Source organism: the organism of the source record quoted next, unplaced genomic scaffold (genome assembly GCF_019419815.1).
Source record: "Pyrus x bretschneideri cultivar Hongxiangsu unplaced genomic scaffold, Pyrus_bretschneideri_v1 Contig80, whole genome shotgun sequence".
Classification (NCBI taxonomy): domain Eukaryota; kingdom Viridiplantae; phylum Streptophyta; class Magnoliopsida; order Rosales; family Rosaceae; genus Pyrus; species Pyrus x bretschneideri.
In genome coordinates this window covers 1,290,937-1,307,410 of record NW_025999821.1, presented here as the reverse complement: position 1 = coordinate 1,307,410, position 16,474 = coordinate 1,290,937, and positions in this window count along the sequence as shown.

The following is a 16,474-nucleotide window of genomic DNA, read 5'->3' as shown; positions in this document are numbered from 1 at the left end:
ACAAGGAGCAAGTGCTTGTGGTGTGTGCATTATCCAAGGACATTCCACTGATCAATGTCCTCAATTGATAGAGAATGGAGGATGGGAAAGTGCTAATGCCATAGGATATCAAGGCCAAAATCAACCAAGGCATGACCCATTCTCTAACACCCACAATCCGGGCTGGAGAGATCATCCAAATATGAAGTGGAGGGAACCTCAACAAACTCATCAACAAGGCGGATATAGACAGCCACCTCCGGGACTCTATCAAAGGCCATTCGCACCACCAAAACTCCTATCATAATTTGCTCAACCAAATTCAGGTTCGACATTGGATAATGATGAAACTCTTCAAGTACTAACTTCTTTGATGCAGGGCTTATAAAACCAAGCCAAGGAGATGGGTGAATAGAAGAATCAAATGGGGCAGATGGCGAAATTCATGGGATAATTTAGGGAACAAGGAAAACTGCCTAGTTCAACCATTGTAAATCCGAAGGGAGGTTTTGAAACCGGTCATGCTATCACGTTGAGAAGTGGCAAGGAGGTTGGAACCAGCCCACAAACGTCCAAATCAAGTCAAAATGAGGATGAAAAGCTGCTGCTTGAGGAAGAGGAGGATGCCAAAGCCACGACAAAGGTAGAACACCCCTTGCCGCAGCCCCTTAAGGACCCTAAGCTGTCCAACTCAAGTAAGGTAGGTTAAAATTCAATTCTTTCTAACCCTATTCCACCAAATGTGCCTTTTCCTAGCAGTTCAAGCAATCTAAGAAAGAAGAGAATGAAAAAGACATTCTAGAAACCTTCAGGAAAGTACAAGTCAATATCCCACTCCTTGATGCAATCAAGCAAGTTCCAAAGTATTCTAAATTTTTGAAAGAGCTTTGCACAACAAGGAAAAGGATTTTGAACAAGGAAGTGGTACGGGTAAGTGAGAATGTTTCAGCTGTTTTACAAAGGAAATTGCCTCCTAAATGCAAAGATCCTGGTAGTTTCACAATCCCTTGTGTTATTGGCAATACTAAGTTTGAACATGCTATGCTAGATTTAGGTGCTTCCATTAATGTCATGCCTTACTCTATCTATGTATCTATGAACCTAAGAGAGCTTAAAAATGATGGTGTTATTATTCAATTAGCTGATCGTTCTAATGCATATCCGAAAGGAGTTTTGGAAGATGTTTTGGTGCAGGTTAACCACTTGATATTTCCAGTAGATTTTTATGTGCTTGACATGGAAGATTCAACCCATTCTATACCACTGCCGATCCTACTTGGGAGACCTTTCATGAAAACAGCCCGCACCAAGATATATGTGTTCAAGGGGACGTTAACAATGGAATTTGATGGCGAGATTATTGATTTTGACATTTCTGAAGCTATAAGCTATCCTAAAGATGATCATTCTTGTTTTTTCTATTGATGTATTCGATTCGTTGGCGTAGGAATATCTTGAAGACTTAAATGGGGATGCCCTTGAAACAACCATTGCTAAAGGAATGGGACTCAAACCCAACGTGGCTGTGCCTAATTGTGCAGAAATTGGCGAGATGGTGGTTGCCCTTGAGTATTTGCCACAACATATTGGTAAACCTCCAATCCCAATTCCAATTCCCATTTCTACTAATAAGTTGTTACCCTCAATGATTCAGGCACCCTCCCTCGAGCTTAAACCGTTACCAAATCATTTGAAGTACGTTTTCCTGGGAGACCAAGACACCTTGCCGGTCATAGTCTCTTCCACACTCACGGTAGAAGAGGAGGATAAATTGGTTAGGGTGTTGAAGGAGTACAAAACATCCATTGGATGGACCTTGGTCGATATTAAGGCGATAAGTCCTACAACATGCATGCATCGCATACTTCTAGAGGAGGGGGCTAAACCAACTCGAGAGGCTCAACGTCGACTCAGCCTTCTACTGATGGAAGTTGTGAAAAAAGAGATTATCAAGCTTCTTGATTGTGGAGTGATTTATCCAATTTCGGATAGTCGTTGGGTTTCGCCGGTTCAAGTTGTTCCAAAGAAATTTGGAGTCATTATGGTGAAGAATGCAAAGAATGAACTTGTGCCCAGTCTTATCCAAACAGGTTGAAGAGTTTGCATTGACTATAGGAAGCTCAACACCACCACAAGGAAAGATCACTTCCCTTTGTCGTTCATTAATCAAATGCTTGAAGGGTTAGATGGTCATTCTTTTTATTGCTTTCTTGATGGTTATTCGGGATATAATCAGATTGTTATAGCTCCAGATAATCAAGAAAATACTACTTTTACTTGTCCGTTTGGTACTTTTGCTTATCGTCGAATGCCATTTGGTTTATGTAATGCACCAGCCACCTTTTAAAGATGCATGGTAAGTATCTTTTCATAATTTGTTGAGAAGATTATTGAAGTCTTCATGGACGATTTTAGTGTTTTTGGTGATTTGTTTGATGATTGTTTAGCTAACCTCACATTAATCTTGAAACGATGCATCGAAACTAACCTTGTTTTAAATTGGGAAAAATGTCACTTCATGGTAAAACAAGGCATAATTTTAGGCCACATAGTTTTAGAAAGGGGAATTGATGTTCATAAATCAAAAATAGATCTGGTACGCTACTTACCCTCTCCCACTTCGGCGAGAGAGGTTCGCTCCTTCCTGGGACATGCAGGATTCTATAAACGTTTTATCAAAGATTTCTCGAAGATCTCTACACCCCTATGCCGACTCCTATAGAAGGATGTGCCATTTAAGTTCAACGATGAATGTGAGAAGGCCTTAAATCACCTCAAGGAGATGCTCACTTCGGCACCCATCATAGTTCCACCAGATTGGAGTCTTCCTTTTGAGCTTTTGTGAGATGCCTTAGATTATGCATTATGTGAGATGCCTTGATAAGAATAATTTGGTTGCATCGCTGAGTCCAATTCAATGAATCTAGGAAAATCTGAGAGTTAATTAGTGTTGCTCATGGTTAACTTGGGGCATTGTCATTCATGGTTTATAGGAATAATAACTAGAAATCTATTTGTATGCATATGGTTCATGTGTGGAGAAGAATCCTCTAGCTAGCCTTTCACCCCTTTAGTCACCTTAATTTCATGCAATCTTTACTTAGTTCTGCAACCTATTAGTTTTAAGTCAATTTTCGTCCAAACAAACCCCCTTTCATGTTTTGAGTCAAGTTAGTCAATTTTCGTTGAAATCATCCTCTAGTTCCTATTTTGAGTCCATTTAACTTAGTTTTGTGTTATTTGAGTCAGTTTAGCTTGTTTTGAGTTGTTTGAGTCTAGTTTTCTGTTTTTGAGTCTAATTAGTGTAGATTAGCTTCCCTCCTAATCCCTGGCCTAGAACGATCCCTACTTACGCATACTACAATTGTCTAAAAGAGGGTTTAATTTGTGTGTTAGTTTTTATCACTTCATTTACCGCACCGGCGCGTGGCACCAACAACGGCGAGTGTGATGTCTACTCACCGAACTGTGGCGGCGAGTATGAAGATGTGTTCACCAGCGATGGCGGCCTACGGCAGCGGGTGACACCACCACGGCAGGGCGTGTTTGGAGCACAGCAGCGCATGACAGACTGGAGACCTAACCCTAGGTTTTTCGGTGTTCCAAGTCATGTGGTGCCCTATGTTTGTGCAAATTCGGAGCTAAAATGGTTGAATTGGACAACGTTACATTAAATTGATGTTTTAAGCTTATCTTAGCTTATATTGATATTCACAGGATTGATTAAGGATTGAAAGGATACAAGCAAAATAGCCTATTTGCGAGGGACGCTCTGCTTACCTGTGAGTGGATCCCTTCGAAAAACTAAAATGTTTTTACGTTATATATATATATATATATATATATATATATATATATGCTTATATGCTTAATATGTGGATGCATATTAATATGTTAGTATCGGATGAGACTTGAGATAATATTGATAATATGTTTAGGTCATTCGTGATCTATTTTTACTACATGGCCACATGGTCATCATGTGAGATGTTGTATAGCTATATGCGGCCGTAGATTTATTTGCAGGTTATATTTGTCCTAGTGGATGCTAGGGTTGATGATTATTACCAGTATTGAGATGGACTAGTTGATGCTAGTATATATTTCCTGCTTGCTATACTTATATTAGTGGATGCTAACATGATTGATTGACGAAAGGTATGATTTCTAGACTTGACTTGTTTGTTTTTCGATAAGATTGATGAATGAGATATTTACTATTATGGTAGTATTATATTATATAGTTTTTTGCTATATATGTTTTCAAAACAAGGGTTGTTATGTTTAAAAGATAATTTTATAACTATGATGAAACTGGTCCACTCACGTTTTGTTTTATCGACCCCTTCAGGATGTAGTGAGACTAAAGAGAATACCGGTGGGGACGAGTGTGCTTGGCAACGAGGCTTTCATCCTCTGGACTTTGGGTGATGGCTCCTTTACTGCAGTTTTATCTTAGTGTAATAATTATTGTATGATCATTCTTTTGATTATGCATGGCACTACACTATGTTGTATTTACTGTTGTGTGAAACTTCTAGCTGCTTTGATGTGATGTGATTAATAATGGGGTTAAACATGAGATAATATGTGTCCCTAAGTGAGGAGGATAATAAGTACGTTCTTGTAGCAGCTTTGAATTTATTATTTTAATGAACATCTTTGGTTCAAATTCTTACACATCATAAATATCTTGCTATGGCTTCGTCATTAAGTTGGCTTCTGACGTCATCTCCGGATGGGGTCATATGGCCAATTTAGTGTCGACCAACATGTAACGCCCCGAAAATTTTATATGGAATCTAACCATGGTGATAGGCACAAAAATGTCATAGTTACCCTTTATGTTATTAACCGTACTAACAATTCTCTCTTTGACGATTTTTCCACAATTATTTAATCTCGTTTATTTTGTGGTTGCATCTAACTTCTCGTTAGACTACCTACGTACCATTTGGAGGGATCAAGCCAATCGTAGTTCACAATCCATTTTACACATTTTAGAAAAACAACATTATTGGACCAAGTTTAGGCTCCCTTGTGTTCTGTACTTTAAAAGCATGTACAGTTTGCAGAAAACGGGGCTCTAAATTGGAAGTTATGCCCAAAAGAAAAACGGAATCTTGAAACTGGAAATCCAGTTTTCTGCTGCTGTTTGGTAGCTCGTGACCTAAGTTTAAATAAGGTTTTGATCAACCAAAACTCAACAGAACTGAGTGAAAACAATTGGGTTATGATCATGAACATATTTACTTTCAACACACTAAAAAATTTCTCCAAAGGAGCACATAAAGACCTAGAAATTAAGAGCCAAAGAAGGCTACTCGAAACTTGAGTTTTCTTTGCAAAGAAATTAATTTTCGGCAACTTACGTAACAACCCACTCCCAATTCATATAACAAATCCCAAAATACTTCTAGGTAGTCCAGAAGTCATGTACACAACATCCAAAACTAATAAGGCTCAAAATAACAAGAAATTGACCTTTTGAACCAAATCCTTGATCAAGAAATTTGATCTACAAACCCAATTTGAATTACCCAACTCTAATTCATGTTCAAACTGGTTCATTGAATGATAGAAAACCCTAAATAAAACTAAGAATGTGACGACCCATCACTAATTTTTCGTTTTTATAAATTTTAAAAGAGTGATTTTATGAAAATGCCCTAGAGGCAAGGATTTTGACTTTCATTGATTGTCGGGAGATGTAGGACTCATTCTTTTAGCGTATTTGGGTATTACTCGATGATACGAACACATGGGTACAAGAGGATTTGAATTTGGAGCAAAAACGGGGATATTATGGAATTCGAAATGTAAGGGTATTTTAGTAAGTTCACAAATGGAGATATTTCTCCACTTTGGACACCACATGACTGACACGTGGCACCCCATTTCTGGTGCCCTTTTTCTTTCCTCTCCCGTGATCTCTCCCTCGAGAACTCTCGTCTTTCGTTTCTCATCTCTGTCAACTCTCCTTATCTGCCAGTTCAACCAAAACGCCACCATCCCCTGCCTTCTCCAGCGAGTTTCGCCATAGAACCACCATAACTTTCTCATCTCCAACTTTCTTTGCACCCATCGTGCATAGTGAAACCGCACCGCCATCACTGACTTTCTTCTTAGCCTAGTGGTTAATTGTGTTAGCATGACTCCTCAGGATACTGGGTTCGAAGGCTGGTACTGGCGATGGTGATGATGATAAATTGTCGAATGGATGTTTATTTTTAAGGGAAATGCTAAGGGACTTTCTCTCTCTCAATTCTCTGTGCACAACATTATGGAACCATGGTGAGTCTTGAGACCCCCAATTTCTTCATGTTTCGAAGCCTTTTTAGTGTTGGTAACCTTTAAATGGTGATTTGATGATGATTTAATGTAGGAAGCAATCTGGGAAAAAAACCCGTGGCCATTTGGCCATTTTCAGACCAAATTTTCGACTAACTCCGATCTTCGTTGGGCCTCCTAAGGGTATGACTCTCTTCTCTACATTTTGAACCTCATTACGGCTTTTGAATCATCAAGTTTAGTTAAGTATTGAATTAGAAACTAGCTAAGAAAGTTGGGAAGAAAATTCCAAAAGTCTGGAAAGTTTGGCCGTGACCATCAGGCCACTTTAAGGCGTTCCCTTGTTCAACTCCGGCCATGATTGGACCCCGAACTAGTATAAATTTTTTCCCACATTCCTAGCTTCTTGTTGGCTTTTGAATCATTGAATTTGGTTAAGTATTGAGTTAGAAATTAGCCTTGGAAGTTAGGAAGAAAACCAGCAAAATTATGACCTTTGTGAGGAAGGCGAATACTGATGTACTTGCTGCGTGTGTAGCACGTGGCTGCCAATGCAGCCACCTTGTGGCTGTTGGAAATGTGCCCTAAAACCAATCATATGATGATACTTTACGGACATTTCAAACTAATGTAGTTCATTTCAAACTAATGTAGTTTAAATGTAAAGGGCAAAGATTATTGTTTGAGCCGTCTAATATAAATGTTATATGCTTAAACGATAAGTCCAAGGAATATGTGATTGGAAGAATGCGATCTAAAGAAGTTAGATTCATGAGACCATTCTTTCGTTGACACATCCTAAACGTTCCTGATCATAGGATTGTCAATTGGGCATTGACAGTCCGTTAAGATCAGTACGTGCTATGTCTTCTCTCAGGGAGAGTGACTAGTCTCGAGTCATTGGTGTGTGTGACATCAAGACAAGTACGTAGGTGCTCAATAGAGAATGAGTTCACTGAACACGATCAACGAAGAGTTCTCATATTCATGTCACATGAGAACTCATGGTTGGGATAATGCAAATTAGTCTTTTGACCTGAGGCATCACAGTTGTCTTGTGGTTAGGTCCTTAATCTTTGATTATGTCAACGTCACTCTATCAGGGTGTCCACGGCATCGTTGGGGTTAAGCCACTTAGCCATGGAGGCAAGTGAATGCGCAACAAGGGATCTCTAACCTTCAAACTGTTTGATGGAGATTACTCTATGATATGATTTAGAATCTCTGGCCAGAGTATGAATGAGATGTTGGAATGCGTTCCAGGTCACATTCAAGGTAATCATATAAATACAAGATTCACATTGGATAGTAGACATGAATAAACTATCAAACCAAACAATGTGGTCAAGAGTATTGTATTAGAGAAAGACCGTATTGCATTTGTAATCCTAAACTGAATAGGTTCTCCACCTCTTCTGATTAGCTTGGGTAACCATGATATGCTGCTAGGTGTCACTCATGGTTTGTGGAAGCCCTAAAAGTGTATTATCACTAACGGGAGAATTGAAAGTAAGTTTCAATTCACAATCGATTTGAAAGAGTTTGAATCGCCCACTGCCTCGCTAAAAGGAACCTAATGGATCGTACACCGTGTAAGGTAGAGATTGAAGATTCAACGGAGATGAGTAAGAATAATTAAATGGTTTAATTATTTATCTAAGGCTAGGATTAATTAATATGTTAATTAATCAAACGAATAAGTTCATTAAAGACCTCGGGTTAGTTTTGGGCCGCAAGGCCCAATGGGATTTGAATGTCAAGCCCATTAACTCAAGTTGTATGACAACTTGAATAAAACAAAGGGCTTGAAAGCCCAATAAACCTATAGGCTAGCCATGTGTAAAAGAATAGGGCTTTTGGTCCATTAGGTCACTTATTTGAAGGGACTATATAAAGGTCTTTATAGCCTAAAATTTACTAAGGGTTATTTTTGGGGAAAGGATGAGAACACAAGCTCTCCTTTCTCTCAAAAATTTTGGCCAATCTAGAGGGGAATAGCTAGCAATCTTACTTCCTCTAGGTCACTCATTTCTTCTACAATATACCTTGGTGTGGAGACTTAGAGGTTCTCAATTTTGGGAACTTGGAGAAACCTTTTCATCCATCCAAATCCATGGATCCAAGATGCAAGGAATGAAGGCCCTCTCTTTGGGTGATTAGCCTTTGCTTATGCAAAGAGGAATCTACAAAGGTATTGATTTCTCAACTCACTTTGTTTTGAGTTGAGTCTTGATTCACCTATCTACTAGGCTTTGAATTTCATGGGTAAATGTTTTGTTTTAAGTGCATACAAGCATGATTCCGCCTTTAATTGTTAATTGCATGCTATTGATGTTGCTTAAATGAACATGTTTTTCACAAATTTTCCTTCAGTGGCGGCACGTGCATTGACGCTCGAAGGAACCCGAGGTCCCTCCTTAGGTTTCTCGATGTGCTGGACTCGAATTCGCTCTCCGTTTTCTGAAATTCGATTGTTTTAAAATAGTTTCTTTATTAGCCGTACTTTGTACAAAATCGCGTTTATATATTAGTATTTACGTATTTACCTAAATGATTTCGTTTCTAGGTGAAATGCATAGCAAGTACTCTCGATGCTACGAGGCAGGTTTGACTCGGTGATATAATCTGTGAGTGGGCATTTTGTGTTTATATATATATGTCTTACGATTTCCAAATATGTTTTAAATTGAGTATTGCAAAGCATGCCATGATTTAAATGTGTTATATTTAAATATTGCATTATGATGAGATTTGTGATTATGTCAAATGATCCTACAGAGGCGCAGGTAAGTTTAGGTGAGTTATTATGTGATTGAAATGGTTGCATTATATGAGCATGCATATACTCGTTTAGAGCTCATCATTGCTGCACTCCGATGCTAGTTCGATTTCATTACGTTTATTGGTTGTTTTTGTGTTGTGTTGGCATGTTTTGGGCCACACACACACTCCCACACCTGCACACCCTTCTGTCCCTTTCCCTGTCTCTGTCCCGAGCCCCTTTCCCTTCCCATTCACCATATACGTACGGTGACACACCTCGACCGAGGCCAGGGCGTGCTGGCCGTCACGTGAAAGTGACGTAGCCATGTGCACAGTGCGGAAGCTAATAAAGTAGTAACGTAAAAGTACGAATAAATAAAAACTAGCATACATAAGTAATAGAACAAGTGCTAGCGTAAGTGAAACACAAGTTCATAGCAGAAAGCCTAAAGCAGTCCAAACTAAAATGACGCTACAACAGTACACCCGAAGGTGGCCCTACTCTGGTGATTGTCTGTCAGAAATGCCGGAAAAGCCTTCTGGGAAACCACCGAACCTGCTAGGTAGCTAGAACCTGGAGGGGCGCAAAACAAAAGCGTGAGTGGGCAAAAACAAAGCTTTTCGAAAACCATTTCAAAAACAATATTCTAACCCCTCACCGTAAAACCTGTATACTTCCCAGAAAATAAACATGTGTACGTATATATAGATATGCCAATCATTCCTAAGAATATGCCATGTCGGAACCTCAGAATGAAATGCAAGTGCTCAGGTATAAATCACATCAATAATACATAATCTGGCAGCCGGAGTCACCTAACGTGACCTCTACAGCTACATCTAGAGCTCAGATCTCAATCACAATAACTAAACCTACCCATGAGTCGGAACCACCTAACGTGGTCTGTACGACAGGCCTGGGTGTAATACATATAAACGCTCTAGTGCTACGATCACGTGAAGGCTGTGCGAATAATCGCGGGTCACCTATGAGTCGGAACCACCTAAAGTGGTCTGTACGACAGGACTGTGCACCTAACTTGGATCCAAGCTGAGCGTGTGGTGCGGGAGGTGAACAACACGTGAAGGACTGTGCCCTAATCTGGGCGGGAGCACTAACACTGGGGGTGCAGGTTATGAGCTCTCTAAGTATCTCGAATCACCATTTAAAAGTAAACACGAATAACACTTACCTGGCACTTACCTGTGCGTCCACAGCACCAAATATGTGTATGTATATAAATATATACGCCTAATAATGCAACTAATAAAGCATAAATGACGATAATATAATGCATGGCATATAACTAACGAACATTTAAATCAATTCTGGGAAAATATAAGTATATAGGTATATACGGAAAACCAAAAGCCCACTCACTAATAAGTGGAAGGGTCGTAGTCCCCCTGCCTCGAGTGACCACGCTCGTCCTCGGGATATGTCTCACCTATATGCGAAATAACTATAAAAACGTTAATTTTAAAGCACATAACCAAACTTTCGAAGTAACTTCTCATACATTGCTCAAATGGGGTGTATGAATATACCAACGTGATCTACCCAACCTCACGAACATCCACAAATTTTTAAAATAATTTTTCACCGCCGCACGCGCCCCCACGCACCGGCCACGCGCAGGCACGTGATTGGCACGCTGATGGCGTCAACTGACGCCGTAGGGAATATTCCGTTAACCCTAACGGTTTCCGTCAACGGCGTCAGGAATATTCCGTCAGATTTGACGGAATATTCCGTCTTCTTCCCCGGCGAGCCTCCGGCGATGTCGCCGGCGCCGGAAAACTGGAAAATTTTTAAAACGTCCTAACTCCTTCGTTTTTCAACCAAATTCCACGATTTTGGTACCAAAATGAAGCCTAGAACTAGAGGAACACAACCATACAACTTTTAAGGGTTAAAAACCACGAAATCTCACCTGAAAATTCAACCCAAGTCCGGCCAACTTCGAAACTAGTGATCCCGACGTCCAATTCCTTCAAACAAACCACTCCGAGCCTCCTCGGGACCTCACCAAGCTACCTACAAGCTTGAAATTCCCTAAAACGTGAGAAATCACGTGTGCATGAATAGTACCCAAATCGGACATCGTCGAATCGACGTGAAAACGATGGTGTTCTCACCTGGAAATGGTATGGTTGGACTCGTACGAGTTTCACGAGCTCGAATGTGTGCTTGGTTCCCTCGATCTGTGGAGGTTTAATGGGCTTTGGGTGTGTGTCCATACGTATATGGTGAATGGGAAGGGAAATGGGGCTCGGGACAATCACAGGGAAAGGGACAGAAAGGTGTGGGGTGTGGGAGTGTGAGTGTGTGGCCCAAAACATGCCATCACAACACAAAAACAACCAATAACGTAACGAATTTGAACTAGGGGCAAAATAGTCTTTTCACGCGTACGTTTTAACATTCCCGGGACGGGCTGTTACAACCTACCCACCTTACAAGAATTTCGTCCCAAAATTCAAAACAACCAAACACAACCCCTAGTGACCAAAGAACAATCTAGGATACAAATCCCTCATCCGATCTTCCGTTTCCCACGTAGCTTCTTCGACAGAATGATTCCTCCACAAAACTTTCACCAAGTTCACCGTCTTGTTCCTCAGAACTTTTTCCTTCCAATCTAGTATCGTCACTGGTTCCTCATCATAAGTCAAATCTGGATTAATTTCCAAGGGCTGCGGAGGTATCACATGAGATGGATCAGCAACATAATGTCGAAGCATGGGCACGTGAAAAACGTTATGCACTCTAGCCAACTCCGGAGGCAACTCCAACCTGTAGGCTACCTCACCAACTCGCTCTGTGACCATGTATGGTCCAATGTACCTGGGACTCAACTTGCCTTTCTTCCCAAACCTCACAACACCTCTCCACGGTGAAAGCTTCAGAAATACCCAATCTCCGACCTCGTACGCTCTGTCCGTAGCATGCCGATCTGCTAAACTCTTCTCTCTGTCCTGGGATGCTTTCAGGTTAGACTTAATTACCTGAACATTTTGAGTGGTCTCCTCTACAATCTCTGGACCCACTAAGACTCTTTCTCCAACCTCTGACCAACACAACGGTGTGCGACAAGCTCTACCATATAATGCCTCAAATGGTGCCTTGCCAATACTCGAATGAAAGCTGTTATTGTAGGCAAATTCCATCAAATCCAACCGCTGGTGCCAAGCATCACCAAACTGCAACACCGAAGCTCGCAACATAACCTCCAAAGTCTGAATAGTTCTCTCTGACTGTCCGTCCGTCTGAGGATGATACGCCGTACTATAAAGTAGCCTCGTACCCAAAGCTTCCTGAAAAGCCACCCAAAACTTAGATGTAAATCGTGGATCACGATCCGAGACAATACTCACAGGGACACCATGGTACTTCACAATCTTCGAGATGAACAACTCCGCTAATCGGCCCAAAGAATACTTCTCCCTCACTGGAATGAAATGTGCCGACTTGGTAAGCCGATCAACGATCACCTAGATACCGTCAAAACCATTATGTGTACGCGGAAGCTTGTACACAAAATCCATGGTAATATTTTCCCATTTCCACTCTGGAACAGGAAGTGGCTGCAACAACCCAAACGGCTTCTTCCTTTCCGCTTTAACTTGCTGACAAACAGCGCACCTACTCACATACTCAGCTATCTCCCTTTTCATACCCGGCCAATAATAAAATGGTCGAATGGTATTATACATTTTAGTAGCTCCTGGATGCATGGCATAAGCTGAGATATGTGCTTCATCAAAAATTTCTTTCTTTAAATCCAAATTATTAGGCACAAACATCCTACCCTCCTACATTAACATGCCATCCGAATCACGAATTCTGAGGTCTCTTCTCCTCCCTCGATCTTGAGCTTGAACTAATTCCTGAGTTTCCCCATCAGCCACCTGGGCTTCACGTACCCGATCAACTAAAATTGGCCTAACTTGAAAATTAGCAAGTAAAGCCACATCTCGATCTTCTGCTTCTAACCTCACTCCTGTAGAACGCAAGTCCGCCAAAAGAGGAATACGACTCGCATACAATGCATTATTGCGGCCCTGAGACTTCCTGCTAAGTGCATCAGCAACTACATTTGCACGACCAGGGTGATAATCAATCGTACAGTCATAGTCACTGAGCAACTCCATCCACCTCCGTTGACGAAGATTAAGTTCCTTCTGAGTAAAAAGATATTGAAGACTCTTGTGATCTGTAAAGATCCTAAATTTCTCTCCATAAAGGTAGTGTCTCCACAGCTTCAACGCAAAGATAATAGCAGCCAACTCCAAATCATGTGTAGGGTAATTCAACTCATGAGGTTTAAACTATCGCGAAGCATAAGCAATCACCCTATCATGCTGCATTAACACACATCCTAGACCATTCAAAGAAGCATCACTATAAACCTCGAAATCACCACTATCGTCCGGGAGTGCCAAAACTGGTGCATGAGTGAGACAATACTTCAACTGCTGGAAACTCTGCTCACATTTATCATCCCACTCAAATTTAACATCCTTCCTCGTTAACCTCGTCAGTGGTAAAGCAATCACCAAAAAATCCTTAACAAACCGTCGATAATAACCTGCCAAACCAAGGAAACTCCTCACCTAAGTGACGGTTCGCGGTTGCTCCCAATTCTCCACAGCTGCCACCTTCTGAGGGTCCACCAAAATACCTCGAGCAGAAATGACGTGCCCCAAAAACGCAACTTGGTCTAACCAAAACTGGTACTTGCTAAACTTAGCATACAATTGGTGTTCCCTCAACCTTTTCAACACCAAAGTAAGATGTCGAACATGCTCCGCCTTAGACTTCGAGTACACCAGAATGTCGTCGATGAAAACAATAACAAACCTATTCAAATATGGCTGGAATACTCGGTTCATCAAGTCCATGAAAGCAGTTGGTGCATTCGTCAACCCAAATGGCATAACCAGAAACTCATAATGACCATAACGAGTCCTGAACGCGGTCTTAGGAACGTCATCCCTACTAATCTTCAGTTGATAATATCCAGACCTCAAGTCAATCTTGGAGAATACACAAGCACCTCGAAGCTGATCAAACAAATCATCGATACGTGGCAACGGATAACGGTTTTCAATCATCACCCGATTCAATTGCCGATAATCAATACATAGCCTCAAAGTTCCGTCTTTCTTCCTCACAAACAATACTGGGGCTCCCCACGGTGAAGTACTAGGCTGAATAAAACCCTTATCCACTAATTCCTACAACTGAACTTTCAATTCCCTTAACTCAGCGGGTGCCATACGATAAGGAGTCAAGGAAATAGGATTAGTACCTGGAAGCAACTCAATAGTAAACTCCATGTCTTGATCTGGTGGTAAACCCGGTAAATCCTCGGGGAAAACATCGGGAAAGTGTCTGACTACCCTCACATCCTCAACTCAACTAGGAGAAGTCTCATCCAATACCACGTGAGTTAAGTACCCCTGACAACCTTTAGATAACAATCTTTTCGCTCGCACAGCAGAGACAACGCCATGTCTCACCCCACTCTGCTCACCCACAAAAGTAACCACAGGTAGTCCAGGACGATGGAACGTAACTATTTTCCCGTAACAATCAATATTGGCACGATAGAAATGCAACCAATCTGTGCCCAGAATCACATCAATCAACAATATCTAACGGGATAAGATCAGCTGGCATAACAACATTCTCCACTATCACTGGACACCCTGGATACACACGATCTACAATGCATCTCTCCCCTCTAGGCATAGTAGACTCTAAATCATACCCTAGAGGTGTCGGGCAAGGTTGCGTCACTTGAGCAAATGTATGAGAAATCACAGAATGTGTAGCACCACAATCAACTAATACTCTAGCAAAATATCCTGCAGCGAAATATTATGAATACGCCCCTGGATCTGCTGTCGTCCACCGTGACCTCTGCTCGTCTGACCACCACGACTCTGAGTACGACACCCCTGACTGGACTGACTAGACTGCCTTGAAGACCCCGCACTAGTCGAAGCAATCTCACCCTGCTAAAACTGTCCTCCCTAAAACCACTGAGAACCGCCTGCTGGAGCTGGAGGATACGGCATATAGCCACCAGAATACGGAGGATAACCACCCTGAGAATATGGGTCCTGGGGATACTGATACTGTCCTAGGGCATAAGGAACAGCATCATCCTGATAGTGATAGGCACCACTTCGACCTGCCTGCCCGTAACTACCCGGACCCTGAATCTGCTGAATCGGAGCAGGTGGCGGCAAGAAAGTCTGCTGCGGCTTCTGCTGCTGACTCCGGGGACAATTTGCAGCCCGATGTCCCATCTGCCCACAAGTAAAACAGCCACTGCTGCCACGCCTACTCTCACCAAAGTGCCGATTATTACACCTGCGGCAAAGTGGGGCCCTACCTCGGCCACTATCCCCCTGTCTCTGGCCTCTAGCACCACCAGCAAACCTACCTCCACGTCCCTGACCAGTGGCACTGAAACCACCGCTGGAAGAGCTAGAACTAGTACCACCCCTCTTGAAATTCTGAGTCCGACAAGGCCCGAGCGACGCTTGACCTTTACCCTTATCATCTTTCTTCTGATCGCCGTTCTTCACTTCCTCAACACTCTCACTCGACATGTTTTCTGAATCCTCAACTCTCAGCGGAATCTCATAGAAGTCCTGGTAAGTATTACAATGAGTAGTGGTCGCCATCGAACGCCATTTCTTCTTAGTGCCTAAGCGAAAACGATGAAACATCTCCACTGGATTACCAGCAATCTCAGGATGATAGCGAGACAAATCAGTAAACTTCCGATAGTACTCATTTGCTGTCAGCTTCCTCTGTTTCAACTCAGTAAATTCCTGCTTCTTACGATCGATGTACTCAGGGGGCACAAACCTTCTCTTGAATAAATTTATGAAAACATTCCAATCAGTCTTTTCAGCTGGAGTCAAATGATGAAGTTCCTGCTCCCACCAGGCTGCAGACTTTGAACCCAGAAACCACGAGGTCGTCTCTACCCACTTCTCGACAGGAAGATTCCCCTGATTGTTCAGAACACGAAAAGTCTTCTCTATGTGCTCTAACCATCGCTCTGCACCCTCATGACCCTCATTACCTTCAAACTTATCCAACTTCAAATTATACATAGTCTCCAGAGCAGTCCTCTGGGGAGGGCGGATCGCCGACTGAATAGCTGTAGCAATAGCTTCCCCCAGCTGAGCAATATCAGGGAAACTAGGCTCAGCAGAGCGACGTGGTTCCCAACGAGGCGACATAGTTCTGACAGAAGACACCAAAACCGTTAGAATGCTCACAAAAATACAGGACCGGCAAACCTAGGCTTTGATACCAAACTGACACACCCCGACCGAGGCCAGGGCGTGCTGGCCGTCACGTGGAAGTGACGTAGCCATGTGCACAGTGCGGAAGCTAATAAAGTAGTAACGT